The sequence below is a fragment of the Lissotriton helveticus genome, assembly GCF_964261635.1.
Source record: "Lissotriton helveticus chromosome 1_1 unlocalized genomic scaffold, aLisHel1.1 SUPER_1_unloc_3, whole genome shotgun sequence".
In the NCBI taxonomy this organism is placed as follows: Eukaryota; Metazoa; Chordata; class Amphibia; order Caudata; family Salamandridae; genus Lissotriton; species Lissotriton helveticus.
In genome coordinates, this window is record NW_027611670.1 from 342,513 (window position 1) to 357,061 (window position 14,549).

The window sequence follows — 14,549 nt, forward strand, 5'->3', positions numbered from 1 at the left end:
TCCGTCCCAGTGCAGGGAAGGCAAGGAAAAGAAATTGTAAATGTGTCCAATACTACCATGAATAGTAGCAGTACTTTGTATTGCGTTTGCATTCACAGCATATATCTGGTTATTACGGTGGACACTCCGTACCTCTCTTAATAACTTTAGTTTACTTGTAGTACGTCATTCATGTGTGGGTGTATCACTGTTCACTCAATATTAAGCAAAGCACCTAAAGTCATCTCATCTGTCATTAAATACGTCCCATGTGAAGTGATAGATAATCAAATTAGTTAGCTTCTTCAGTTTCCTTTTCTAGTACTCATTTGCACTGTAGGGTGAAAGGTAAATTAATTAAGCAGTAGCCCTTGTAACAGAGTATTCTCAGTGCCACCCGTAATAGAAAAGTAATAGCTTCACCACCTGCATGTACTGGACCGGTACAGTAACGCAAGTCTGTCTCACTCATCATGGTGTGCAACTTTTTTTCTCGGGTGCAACTTCACTGTGCTGTGTCCATGTCATTCTGCCGGCTTGCATAAGATAACGTACCCATTTCCCTAAACAAGAGAGAAGAAGAAGAATAAGACTGGTGTACTGTCATAGTCGACTGTAATGGAAGTCCATAGTGGTCGTAGAATTAGTTCATTAAACTACCACTACTGTTAGAGCAAGGATGCAGAAGTGGGAGGTTACATAGATACTGTCCTCAATAGTTATGTACTGTGCTTTCAATTTGCTACTTGTACTCTGTGACCCAACTTTCGGCTCAATCACTTTGTGTTATTAATAAGGAGCATTGGTTACAGACTATGTCTTTCTTTCTTCATATAGTTGCTCCTTCCAAATCAACAACAAGGAGGGAGCAGGCTAGATTGGCCCGGCAACGGAGGCTGGAGGCCACAGTCGCCGAGTATCGGCGGCTGGTGGCCCTGGAGGAGGAGGAGGACACGCAGTCGAGCGGGGCAACATCCTCGACTGTGACCACTGCATCCTCCTCCGTGACTAAGCCAGCGGGACCGAGCCGGGCTAAGAAAGACGACCGCCACCGCCAAGCAACCGAAATACCAGCTGCCCCCCACAGGAGCTGCAAGGAACGCCAACGCCGCCTACGAGTCCGCATGTCCAACCTGGAGCAGGAGGTCCTGAGGTATAAGAACTTGGTTAAGGGCCTCCGCTCCGAGCTTGCCACCCTCCGCAAGGAGTATGATGCCCATGCCGCATCATGCACCAGCACCAGCACCCTCCAGTAGTGGAGTGTCCCTTGCCCTTTTTTTATAGACTTTTGGGGGGTGGGATTTGGGAGTTGGGATCGTTTTGGGACGTTTCAGAGACAATCGTTGGGGTTAGGGTGGGTGAGGGAGATTATTTTGTTAGGGCTAAATAAATATATTTTTCAACTTTATCTGACCATACCTGTTTTTTACTGCTTTTCAGTCTGGTGGGTGGGGGGCGGGGGTGTAACAGTAACTTTGTTTTCCTGAACAGTCGTAGGACTTTAGTAGTACAACCGTCAATCTCTTGTCTACTCCGAAATAATACTCCATTATACTACCTCCCACCAAACGCTTATCTTACCTGTAATTTGTGTTAGAAATTAGGGCTAGGCCCAGGGCTGGCTCCAGGTGAAATGGGGATTAACGTTGTCAATCCTGGGCGGGTGACATTTCCTCATTGCGGTGGTACTAGTGGTGTGACACAGTGGCAGTTGCATGCCTATGGAAAAAAAGAAAACGAAACCTTGTTTGTCCTCCTTACTGTAGCATTACAACGGTTACGGTACGATCGAGAAAATAGCAGGTGACAGTACACTAGAACAGTGCCATAATGTAGCCTAACAAATGGTAAAGTATTTGCTTGCAAGTATAACTAGTACTTGCGTTGAATTTATTTGACATTGGCTACTACTACTAGAAGATATAGTACTGAAGCTGAGTAAGTCTAGAAGATATCCTCGTATTCCTTCACCAGCCTGTTGCTGCTATGACCTTATCCTCCCCAGCAAGTGTGTGGAATTATTGATGTCATTTTAGTCAGACATCAAGCAAAACAACACAGCCCGGGGGAAGAGGGTTAGGGTTTGTAAAATGGATGGGAATGGGGGTTTCTTTTTGGGTAGGTTTTGTTGAGAGAAGAAAAAAAAAGCAGAGCATGGACAAACAATAATTGAAGATACAGAGTTTACAGACAATCTTTGGTTACAAACTAAAGGTAAGCACATGCAGTCACACTCATAGAATAAAAGACAACAATGGATACTGTATCTGTATTGCGTATGTTGTTGGAGTTGTCCTGTTGAAATTGGTAAGTAAGTTGCATGCAGCAAACAATTCCTCTTATTGGCGGCACTCCTCCATTCCAGCTGACGCTTCGTCCATCAATGTGGTGACCACTGACAGAAGAGACACCCTGTCCACTGCCTGCCTGGCGGATGTTGACTGAAACCCGGCCTGTAATTATTGAACGGAACACAGGAAGTGCTATTACAATACCACTGATAAATAAATAAAAGGTATGTACGCTGTGTGGTTCAAAAAGTGACACTTTGATTTCCCTAATAGACAGTACAATATTTTTGAAATTGCGTGCTCTGTCTGAGTCACCTTTTTAAGGATCAATAAGTATGGCCAAAATATTATAGCGGATCTTTCCCCTCAAGGTGGGTGTACTACTGTGTTTTAGAACAAAATTTGACCTTCCCAGCAATGCTCCCACCAAGACCCTTACTAAAGCCAGTCGCAAAAATGTAGAAGAACCCCAATCATATCTCCAAAAACGATGCCTAGCAGAAAAATGGTTACAAAACGTACTTTGAAAGTAACAGTAGGCCCAAATACAGACCGTGGATTGTATTCAAACCACTTGCAAGCAAGCAAAAGTATCCATAGCCAGCATCGCTCCAACAGTGCTCTACAACAACAGAACCGCGTTGCAATAGAACCCCCCTAAACACATGCAATCCTGCTGCTAGGGCTAACCCTAACGAACCCTAACTTACAAAAAGTGCCAAAACTGGTGTTTCCTTATGGATTTTGTCCAACAAACTTCTAGCCGGTAATAGACCTTCCCAGGAATGCCCCAGGCAAGACCCGCCAACCCACCCGCAAAAAAACACCCGACACAACACCCCCAAACAGCGAAAAAGCTAAATCTCATACTTACAATGTCTCTCGGCCTTCGGTCCAAACGCGGCGCTGTGCAGCTAGGTCGTCATCATCATCAATCATCATAACTCCTGTTTTCCACCACGGATTTCCTGAAAAGCAAATGCAATCAAGATTAGACTGTCGCAGCAGTGCTTCGACAGAGACCCCGGCCGCAACCCACCCACGAACAGCAGGAAGCCCCCCAAAACGCTACATTGAGCAAGATGTCTGAAGAAATGGCAAAAAAAGGCTGTTCCTTATGGATTTTGTCCAAAACACTTCTATCCGGTATTAGACCTTCCCAGGAATGCCCCAGGCAAGACCCGCCAACCCACCCGCAAAAAACCACCCGACAACACCCCCAAACAGCGAAAAAGCTAAATCTCATACTTACAATGTCTCTCGGCCTTCGGTCCAAACGCGGCGCTGTGCAGCTAGGTCGTCATCATCATCAATCATCATAACTCCTGTTTTCCACCACGGATTTCCTGAAAAGCAAATGCAATCAAGATTAGACTGTCGCAGCAGTGCTTCGACAGAGACCCCGGCCGCAACCCACCCACGAACAGCAGGAAGCCCCCCAAAACGCTACATTGAGCAAGATGTCTGAAGAAATGGCAAAAAAAGGCTGTTCCTTATGGATTTTGTCCAAAACACTTCTATCCGGTATTAGACCTTCCCAGGAATGCCCCAGGCAAGACCCGCCAACCCACCCGCAAAAAACCACCCGACAACACCCCCAAACAGCGAAAAAGCTAAATCTCATACTTACAATATCCCTCGGCCTTCGTTCCAAATGCGGCGCTGTTCAGCTAGGTCATCATCATCAATCATCATAACTCCTGTTTTCCACCACGGATTTCCTGAAAAGCAAATGCAATCAAGATTAGACTGTCGCAGCAGTGCTTCGACAGAGACCCCGGACGCAACCCACCCACGAACAGCAGGAAGCCCCCCAAAACGCTACATTGAGCAAGATGTCAGAAGAATATCTCTCGGCCTTCGTTCCAAATGCGGCGCTGTTCAGCTAGGTCATCATCATCAATCATCATAACTCCTGTTTTCCACCACGGATTTCCTGAAAAGCAAATGCAATCAAGATTAGACTGTCGCAGCAGTGCTTCGACAGACACCAAAAATTACACACAAACCCCCGGAACCCCGCCAAAGAGCACCTCAAAGGCAAGCAAGTCAGCAAAAACTGCAAGAAATTTCCACCTCATATTTGGTCCAAAACACTTTTGTCCATTATTAGAGCTTCACAGCAATGGGCCCAAATCCGTCAACTCACCCGCAAAGAAGTACAACACCCCCACAAGTGCTGAGTCTTTCTTCATTGTGCGTAATCCAGCACTCTGCTTGGAGGGAAATCGCAGTCTGGAGGAGGAGGATAGAGGAGCATGTTCTTCAGAACTTGTGAACCTGAGGAATGTAGACTGCGGCACCTTCAAATCAATAAGCAAACAAGTGAAGACAGTTCTGATGATGGTCTTGTTTTTGGGATTAGGTGATTAAAGTTTGAATTAAATTAACTGTGCAAAACAAAGAAAGAGAGACACAAAGCACACAGGAATAAAAGTGAATAAGGACGAAAAAGAAAGTTCTTGATTGATTGTCTCATTTTCAGGGCTCGGTGTCAGGGAATAAGAACAAGATTTCGTCATCATACTCTGCGAATTCAGGCTGGATGAGGTCAGTGGCACCGAACAGAGAAAAAATCCCCTCATCTACGTTGCTGTCCTCCTCGTCTTCATGCGGCGTGCTTTCTCGTACTTTGTAATCTGGTGGTATGAGGTGCTGATTCATCTTGATCATTGTCAGCCGCTCCACATTTTTGGGCGAGAGGCGGCTCCGTTTGGGAGTTACAATGCCACCAGCAGAACTGAAAACACGTTCAGAAGACACACTTGCGAGTGGGCAAGACAAATAGTTTATAGCCAGGTTGAAGAGCTGTGGCCACAATTGTTTTTTGCCAAGCCAATACTGCAATGGCTCATCATTAAGGAAGACCTCTGTTGAGTCATTCAGATAGTCCTGCACCATCGACTCAAGGTCATCAACTGTTCCTCCACTTTGCTTACTTTTTGCTGTGCCTGTGACATTTTTTCGAGAACCATACCCCATCAAACTTAGCCAATCCTCCTCCCCAGCCACTGTTAGTGTTGTCATTGTGTGTGGTGCAGATGATCCAGTTGCCGGTGTCTTTAACGGCTGAGAGGTCACTTGTGCCCCAGCCACAGGTGCAGAAGTGGATTCTTGTGACTGCGGATGGCCTGCTGATGCTGATGCTGATGTACTGGCTTCTCCTTCAATAACCTGCCGTTCTTTTTCAAACCTCTTGGCTGACCAGGCTAACCAATGTTTGTACTTTTGAACATCTGCATCAGCGAAAGGAAAGAATGCGTTGTCTGCCAGCGCCTTTTTGTAGCGTGGATCCAGAATAGTAGCACAAATGTAATGCTGATCTGAGTTGATGTTTTTAAGACGTTCATCACCACGTAGGCGATGTAATAATTTCTCAGACAAAATGAAATGGTTTTTTTTTTTTTCATCTTTTTCAAACTCAGAAGAAACCGCCATCAGTTGGTGCTCCAGTATGCACAACAATGGGATAGCTTTTCCCAAATTACAGTCCTCCTGGCTGACTGCACGCGTGAAGAACTCAAAAGGACGAAGCATGTCTGTCAGGCTTTTAACTATGGCCCATTGCGCCTTACTCATCCGCAGGTCCTCCTTCTGAGATGTAGCCTCTGTCAAGAAATAGTGATCGAGTACCGTATACTGCTCATGCAGACGCTCAAGCATGTAGAAGGTTGAGTTCCAACGTGTTGCCACCTCCTGGATGAGTGCTTTCACTGGCATTCCACGTTGAAGTAGCAGTCTCCGCAGATGCTTCCGGGCCTTAAAAGAATGGCTGAAATGGTTGCACATTTTGCGGCAGGTGGCCATTACCTCGAACGCTGGACTCTCTTTATCACTCAAGAATTTTTGAACTACCAGGTTGATACAGTGCGCCAAACACGGCACTCTAACATGGTGACCCTGTGACATGGCCTTAACTACATTGGCGCCATTATCCGTGGAAACATAACCAATCTTGCGTTTTAGGGGGGATAGCATTGACAACACCTTTTTGTCAAACTCTTCCAAAAGGTTTTCTGCTGTGTGACTTTTCTCCAAGGCAAACATGGCTAGTGTTGCATGTTTCCGAGCAGCTTTGAAAACTTGGTCCGGGTCAACACCTGCGTTTAGCTTTGCTATAACACCTGAAAAAGAGACCCAGTGTGCAGTGATGCACATGTAATCATCGCCTGGGCCACTGGTCCACATGTCTGTTGTCAGATGTATTGTGTGAACAGCACTCTTCTGCAAAGCTGCCCCAATCGCCTGCAGCACATCTTCATGTAGTGCTGGAACCGCAACTCTGGCAAAATAGAACCGGCTCGGAACCTTCCATTTAGGGCAGAGCGTTGCAACTAATTCAAGAAAACCTACCGCTTCTACAAAAGAAAAAGGTAGAAGGTCCACAGCTAGCATTTTAGCCAGCTTAGTGTTATACAGACGCGTCAGTGGGTGGTTGCGTTCATATGGCACGTCTGAAGTAAGCATTGTTCTAATGTTGCCCTGGACCAAGCATTTACGGGCTGATAATGACTTCGTTGACCCAATTTTGCTCGCTGGTGAACTTTTGTGCGTTGGTGTCTCACTCGCTCCAACACTCTTAGTGTGCCTCACATTGGGTGTGCTGCTGACAGGGGTACTGGGTGTAAGGGAAGTGTTTGACACGTCTTCTTCCTGCTCGTCAACATCAGATGAAACATCAACGTTTCCTTGATTTTGGCCTTTCTTGATCGCAGCTAGGTGCGCAAACCATTTGACAGCGTGCTTTCTCTCAAGATGACCACTCTGGCCGCCGGTACCATAGTTGGTACCTGACTTACCACGACTAACTGCAAGCTTACAAAGGGTACAAAGGGCAAACTTTGGATTTTTGGGACAAACAGTAAAGAAGTCCCAAACTGGGGACTTGAAGTGTCTGTGGGACCTGGAGGAGGCGGCGATACTGGTGGTGGTGGTCATGAAGCTAATGCCAGATGAAGTGGAGGATCTGGATTGCCCAACTTTTGTACGTTTTCCACTTTCACCGCCACTAATTAAGGTCGAGGTTGACGCAGGTCTCTTCTTGCCAGAAAGAAATATGGAAGCGGGACGAGTTGGTGTACTACTTAACTCCAATGATTGTGGTGTTTCCACTGCCTCCTCATCGACAACATCATCATCATCATCATCACGCGCAGCAGCTCTTCGGGCTAGGGTCAAAATGTCTGTTTGCTGCATGCCCGCTGGGGCTGCAGTGACCTTTATGATGACTGGGTCGTCGTTGGCAGAGTCTTCATCAGCAGCAGTATCCGCCACTTCTTGTTGAGCCTCATCACACTCCATAAGTCTGAGACTTTGGACGAGCTTCCTTTTACGCTTAAGTACCTTTGTTGGATCATGGTGTGCCTCACTCTCAGACGGCTGTGGTGCTGGTTCCCAAGTTTGATCCGTATCATCAGAAGGAGGTGTGCTTGAAGAGGATGTAGACACCACCCTTGATCTCTTCCTTGCTAGGGTTGTGGAAGACAATGAAGGATCAGCAGGAGGAGTGGCTTCCTCAAATGATACCTCGCCTTGATTGTCGATTTCCTGATGTGCCCCTACTTCGGGAGGAACAACTATTGTGGGCACTTGTGACCCTCCATGCACCTCTGCTTGCGCATCTCCTTGCGCTGCCTCTCCTTCCACATGTACTTGGGCTTGTACTTGCACATGTGATTGTTGTTGCGGCTGTGGTTGTTCAACACTCGTCAGATGAGCTACAACAACCTGTGTTGATTGAGGGACATTGCTGCTGCTTTCTTGCGATGAGCCAACATCACTGGTCGATGGTGATTGAAGAACTATACTGGCTGCCTCTGCAGCACTCAAGGGCTTGGACTTAAGTTGGCGTGGTGGTGGTGGTGGCACTGAGCCCAATGGAGCGGGGGGGGTGCTGCCAGCTTGGTCCCCAGCAGATCCCGCTGCTGCTGCTGCAGGCATACTTTTTTTTTTACTCCCAAAAAAAGGGGCGGGCGGCACACCAGTCTCCTTGGTAACTTGCTTCTTCTGCTCCTTACTGGCACCTTTCTTGCTAGAGGAGCTACGGGTTACTTTTTTTGGGGCCATCCTCTTCAGAGCAGGTCAGCAGGCAGCAGTTGCACGAGTTGCAGAGGGTTCTGTGTCCAGACGTGACGTCGCGTGACGTTATGCTGCACACACCGCTGCAGGACTTCTTCCTGGCACTGGTGGTTCTCTTGAGTCTTCTTGTGCACCTAAAAGCAATGGAAGACAGAGGAACATCAGTTCAGTTATACACCCCAAAAATTCATCAAAACACAGAAAAATGAGCACAATCCCATGCCATCCTTGATGTTTACATTGAAGACACCCCACAGAAAGACTACGGACATGCAAGTATGCAACACTCACTACCCCTGGGCATAATGGATGAAAAGTAGGCAAAATAAGTGCAGGCCTCAGACACTGCCTCTCCTCAAAATGGCCCCTTACACCCCAGGCACATGTTGCCTGTACCAGCCAGCACTCAAGATGGCCACCACCACCACCCACATGGCCAGTCCACATCAACAGTACACCCCCAAAAAACAGAAAAACAGCCAGAAATCACCACAATCCAACGCCATCCATGATGTTTACATTAAAGAGAGTGAGACCACACCACAGGCACACTCAGTCCATGCACCACCCACCACCCCTGGGCAAAAGGCCACACCAGCAGCCCCCCAAAAACGACAAAAAACAATAAAATAAGCCCAATCCCAGCCCATCCATGGCCTCAATTATGTTTAAATTCAAGAAGACACCCCACAGAAAGACTAGGCCCATGCAACACTCACCACCCTTGGGCAAAGGGCCCCACCAGCAGGCCCAAAAAAACGACAAAAAACAATAAAATCAGCACAATCCCAGCCCATCCATGGCCTCAATGGTGTTTAAATTCAAGAAGACACCCCTCAGAAACACTAGGCCCATGCAACACTCACTACCCCTGGGCATAATGGATGAGAAGTAGGCAAAATAAGTGCAGGCCTCAGACACTGCCTCTCCTCAAAATGGCCCCTTACACCCCAGGCACATGTTGCCTGTACCAGCCAGCACTCAAGATGGCCACCACCACCACCCACATGGCCAGTCCACATCAACAGTACACCCCCAAAAAACAGAAAAACAGCCAGAAATCACCACAATCCAACGCCATCCATGATGTTTACATTAAAGAGAGTGAGACCACACCACAGGCACACTCAGTCCATGCACCACCCACCACCCCTGGGCAAAAGGCCACACCAGCAGCCCCCCAAAAACGACAAAAAACAATAAAATAAGCCCAATCCCAGCCCATCCATGGCCTCAATTATGTTTAAATTCAAGAAGACACCCCACAGAAAGACTAGGCCCATGCAACACTCACCACCCCTGGGCAAAGGGCCCCACCAGCAGGCCCAAAAAAACGACAAAAAACAATAAAATCAGCACAATCCCAGCCCATCCATGGCCTCAATGGTGTTTAAATTCAAGAAGACACCCCTCAGAAACACTAGGCCCATGCAACACTCACTACCCCTGGGCATAATGGATGAAAAGTAGGCAAAATAAGTGCAGGCCTCAGACACTGCCTCTCCTCAAAATGGCCCCTTACACCCCAGGCACATGTTGCCTGTACCAGCCAGCACTCAAGATGGCCACCACCACCACCCACATGACCAGTCCACATCAACAGTACACCCCCAAAAAACAGAAAAACAGCCAGAAATCACCACAATCCAATGCCATCCATGATGTTTACATTAAAGAGAGTGAGACCACACCACAGGCACACTCAGTCCATGCACCACCACCCCTGGGCAAAAGGCCACACCAGCAGCCCCCCAAAAACGACAAAAAACAATAAAATAAGCACAATCCCAGCCCATCCATGGCCTCTATTATGTTTAAATTCAAGAAGACACCCCACAGAAAGACTAGGCCCATGCAACACTCACCACCCCTGGGCAAAGGGCCCCACCAGCAGGCCCAAAAAAACGACAAAAAACAATAAAATCAGCACAATCCCAGCCCATCCATGGCCTCAATGGTGTTTAAATTCAAGAAGACACCCCTCAGAAACACTAGGCCCATGCAACACTCACTACCCCTGGGCATAATGGATGAAAAGTAGGCAAAATAAGTGCAGGCCTCAGACACTGCCTCTCCTCAAAATGGCCCCTTACACCCCAGGCACATGTTGCCTGTACCAGCCAGCACTCAAGATGGCCACCACCACCACCCACATGACCAGTCCACATCAACAGTACACCCCCAAAAAACAGAAAAACAGCCAGAAATCACCACAATCCAATGCCATCCATGATGTTTACATTAAAGAGAGTGAGACCACACCACAGGCACACTCAGTCCATGCACCACCACCCCTGGGCAAAAGGCCACACCAGCAGCCCCCCAAAAACGACAAAAAACAATAAAATAAGCACAATCCCAGCCCATCCATGGCCTCTATTATGTTTAAATTCAAGAAGACACCCCACAGAAAGACTAGGCCCATGCAACACTCACCACCCCTGGGCAAAGGGCCCCACCAGCAGGCCCAAAAAAACGACAAAAAACAATAAAATCAGCACAATCCCAGCCCATCCATGGCCTCAATGGTGTTTAAATTCAAGAAGACACCCCTCAAAAACACACTAGGCCCATGCAACACTCACTACCCCTGGGCATAATGGATGAAAAGTAGGCAAAATAAGTGCAGGCCTCAGACACTGCCTCTCCTCAAAATGGCCCCTTACACCCCAAGCACATGTTGCCTGTAGCAGCCAGCACTCAAGATGGCCACCACCACCACCCACATGGCCAGTCCACATCAACAGTACACCCCCAAAAAACAGAAAAACAGCCAGAAATCACCACAATCCAATGCCATCCATGATGTTTACATTAAAGAGAGTGAGACCACACCACAGGCACACTCAATCCATGCACCACCCACCACCCCTGGGCAAAAGGCCACACCAGCAGCCCCCCAAAAACGACAAAAAACAATAAAATAAGCACAATCCCAGCCCATCCATGGCCTCAATTATGTTTAAATTTAAGAAGACACCCCACAGAAAGACTAGGCCCATGCAACACTCACCACCCCTGGGCAAAGGGCCCCACCAGCAGTCCCAAAAAAAAGACAAAAATCAGCACAATCCCAGCCCATCCATGGCCTAAATGGTGTTTAAATTCAACAAAACAGTTGTATCATGCACCCCTAACCAACCCTGGTCCTACTGGATACTGTGGCTACCCACAATATAATTTATTTAATGTTCTGAAAAAGTTCCAAAATTTTACTTGCAGCAACTGTAATGCCCCAAACAAACTTACTTGTGAAAGTTGATTTCTAATCCAAAAGTGATCCAAAGACAGTCAAAAAGGCCTCAAATCCAAATATCCAGCAGCACCCACAAAAAGTAATCCTTCCAGCTCCAGATCCAAATGAAAGTGACCAGGAGATGGACAAAGCACTGGGAGGAGCCTGCTGGACAGGAACAGGAAGTTGGAGACTGTGGGGCACTTCCTTCCTCCCCCCCCCCCAAAATGGACTCCTTGCAAAAAAAAAAGGCCATGCAAATGTCAACCTGAGGAGTGATTCTGATAAAAATCATAATTTTCTGAAGGTTTATCCTGTTTGCTGGTGATTTTCTTGTGCGAAATTGCAAAATCTCTATTTCGCAAGTGCGAGATTGTTCCTTTCCGCCGCAACTACGTGTTCGCAATTGCGAACTCTCGCGAGGTGTGCTGTGCAAGGTGGCAAGCCGCGAGTACGTATTCGCGGGCGACAAACTCCCGCGGGAACACGCAGCAAGATCTAAAATGGCGCGTCACTCGCAAAGAAAAACAACTCGGCAAACGCTAAAATGACGGAAAGTGAACGCCGTGCACCACGCCGCGCGCCGCAACCAAGCAAAAAATCCGCCGCGAGCGGATTCACGGATTTTCGACAAATTCGCGAGCGTTCGCGGATTGCGGATTTGCCGAAAATCCGAAAAATCCGCGAGCGGAGCGGATTTTACGCCCATGCTTACTTCTAAGCCCTAGAAGATAAGGTTCGCTGGTTGGTACGGTTTTTAACACGATGTACATACGCACACTAGGCTTACACAGCTCATTTCCCTCTCTATCACAGTGGCTCATTCCTAAAAACATTCTTTGACCTGTGAAAAGTCACTCTTACATCTGCGCTCAGGGTTAGCGAATAGTTCCCACCTACCCTGGAGAGGCCAACTCTTATATACTGAAGCCATCGGATGCGTGAGACACTGTCAAGTGAAAGGCATTCCTGTAGGATGTCTTTGCTAAGTGTATTTTCTTGCTTAGCCCAAATATTAAGCCACAAAGCCAGGGGACGGAAAGCCAGTACATTTGAGAGGAAAGGCATTCCCAACTCTTTGTGCACGACATAAAACGAAGTGCTTTGTGGGACAGAAAGGGCCCTTTGCCGGAAAGAGTTTTCAGTACTTTGCACTGCTCCTACCCCAATGTGGCCCAAAGTCTCACTCCCATAACTAACCTTTGAGATATATTTGTCTTCATATGTCTTCAAAAGAGCCCCTATTGGCTTCCCTCCCACTCTGCTGGCAAAGTTAAAAACAGCTGCAAAAGCTTTCAATAGATCCCCTTTCTTCCAAGTAAGCAAAGGGCACCAACCCAAGGAATCGTCAAACACAACTCCCAAATAGGAGAAAACATTGGTCTTCGGTATTGATGAAAGTCCGAGTTTAAAAGTGAACTGCTTAGCTTTACGAGGTCCCACCTGCATAATGAACGACTTGGCATGATGAAACAACAGGTCCAAGTCCTCCATTAAAAGGGCAAAAGAATTCAGAAGAAGTTGCAGGCCCCTAGCTGTCCTCGCCAAGAGTACTGCGTCGTCAGCATATAGGAGGACTGGCAGGCTACGCTTGCCTACCTGGGGACAATCCGCATTTGTGGCCAAAAGGGCCTTCTCTAAGGAATTAATATATAGGTTAAAAAGAAAGGGTGCTAAAATGCACCCCTGATGCACCCCTCTCTTGATGTCAAGCTGACAGGACACGTTCAGGTCCTTTGAATAGCGGACACCCACAGTTTAATCACGGTGAATAAAATGATCTTCCTGTCAATGCCAATGGAGGACATCAACTGCCACAGCTTGACCTATTAACACAGTTGAATGCTGAGGACAGGTCCATGAAGGCTAGGTATATGGGGCTGGAACGAGCCACAGTGTATTTGTTCAGAACCATGTACAGGTTTAAACACTGTTCCACAGTGGAACGACCTGGGTGAATGCCGTTTTGGATATCGGATAAAAAGTTCTTTTCCTCAAACCATGATACAAGTGTGTCAAGTACCATGCGGCCCACCACCTTCACCACAGAGTCCAGCAGGGAAATGGGCCTGTAACAATAGGTACTGTCCCGTTATCCCTTTTCAAATGCCTGGACTATAATCGATAAAGCCCAAGAATTTGTGCGGTCAATCTGGACTGCAGTATTGATGACAGCTGTGAGGACAGGCACCCAGGTTTTTAAGTGGGCGATGTAGAGATCTGGTGGGATCCCATCTGGCACGGGGGCCTTGTTTTTAGATAGACCCAAAATACTGGCTCTCACCTCTTGCGTGGTGAAAATACGTTCCGACTTGCCTTCTACCCTTTCCTGCCCCTCAGTTGGAGGGGTATCCGACTGGAAGATACCCTCGAAATTATGTACCCAATCATCCTCTGTGATTTGGGCATCCAGTAAATTAGCATTATTTCCAGATAGAAATGGGCTGTTAATAATGCCCCAGAACTTTGAGCTATTATGCAGTGTACTAGCCTCCACTAAATCGATCCAGGCCTCCTCCTTCAGGGCAGACTCGCGAGTTGCTAGAGCTGCCTTATATGCTCTTCGTAGTCCTTTGACCGCCACCCAGTCTTGGGGCTTAACACCCAAGGCCTTTCTCAGGTTCCTCGAAGCCTGGGAGCACGCCAAGTCAAACCATCGTGGACCTGGTTTCTAACAGGCCCCGTAGAAAGTTCCTTATGACAGTAGACCTGGATCCAAATGCACCCATGATGTCTGGAGCACTTGCCTCATCGTCGAGGCAGGTGGCAAACTCGCTGCAACACCGAGTTAAAAGGGACTCATTGAGTAGCTCTGGGACAATACACCCCCACTTTACGCTCCTTCCCGCTTCCACCTCTTTAAGGGGGACACCATCCCCGCGCCCATCTTGGTTTGTCCTAGTGTTAGGGTCCAGCAAGTTGAGACACAAATGGGGTTGTGGTCACTGCATTCACTCGCCTGCACT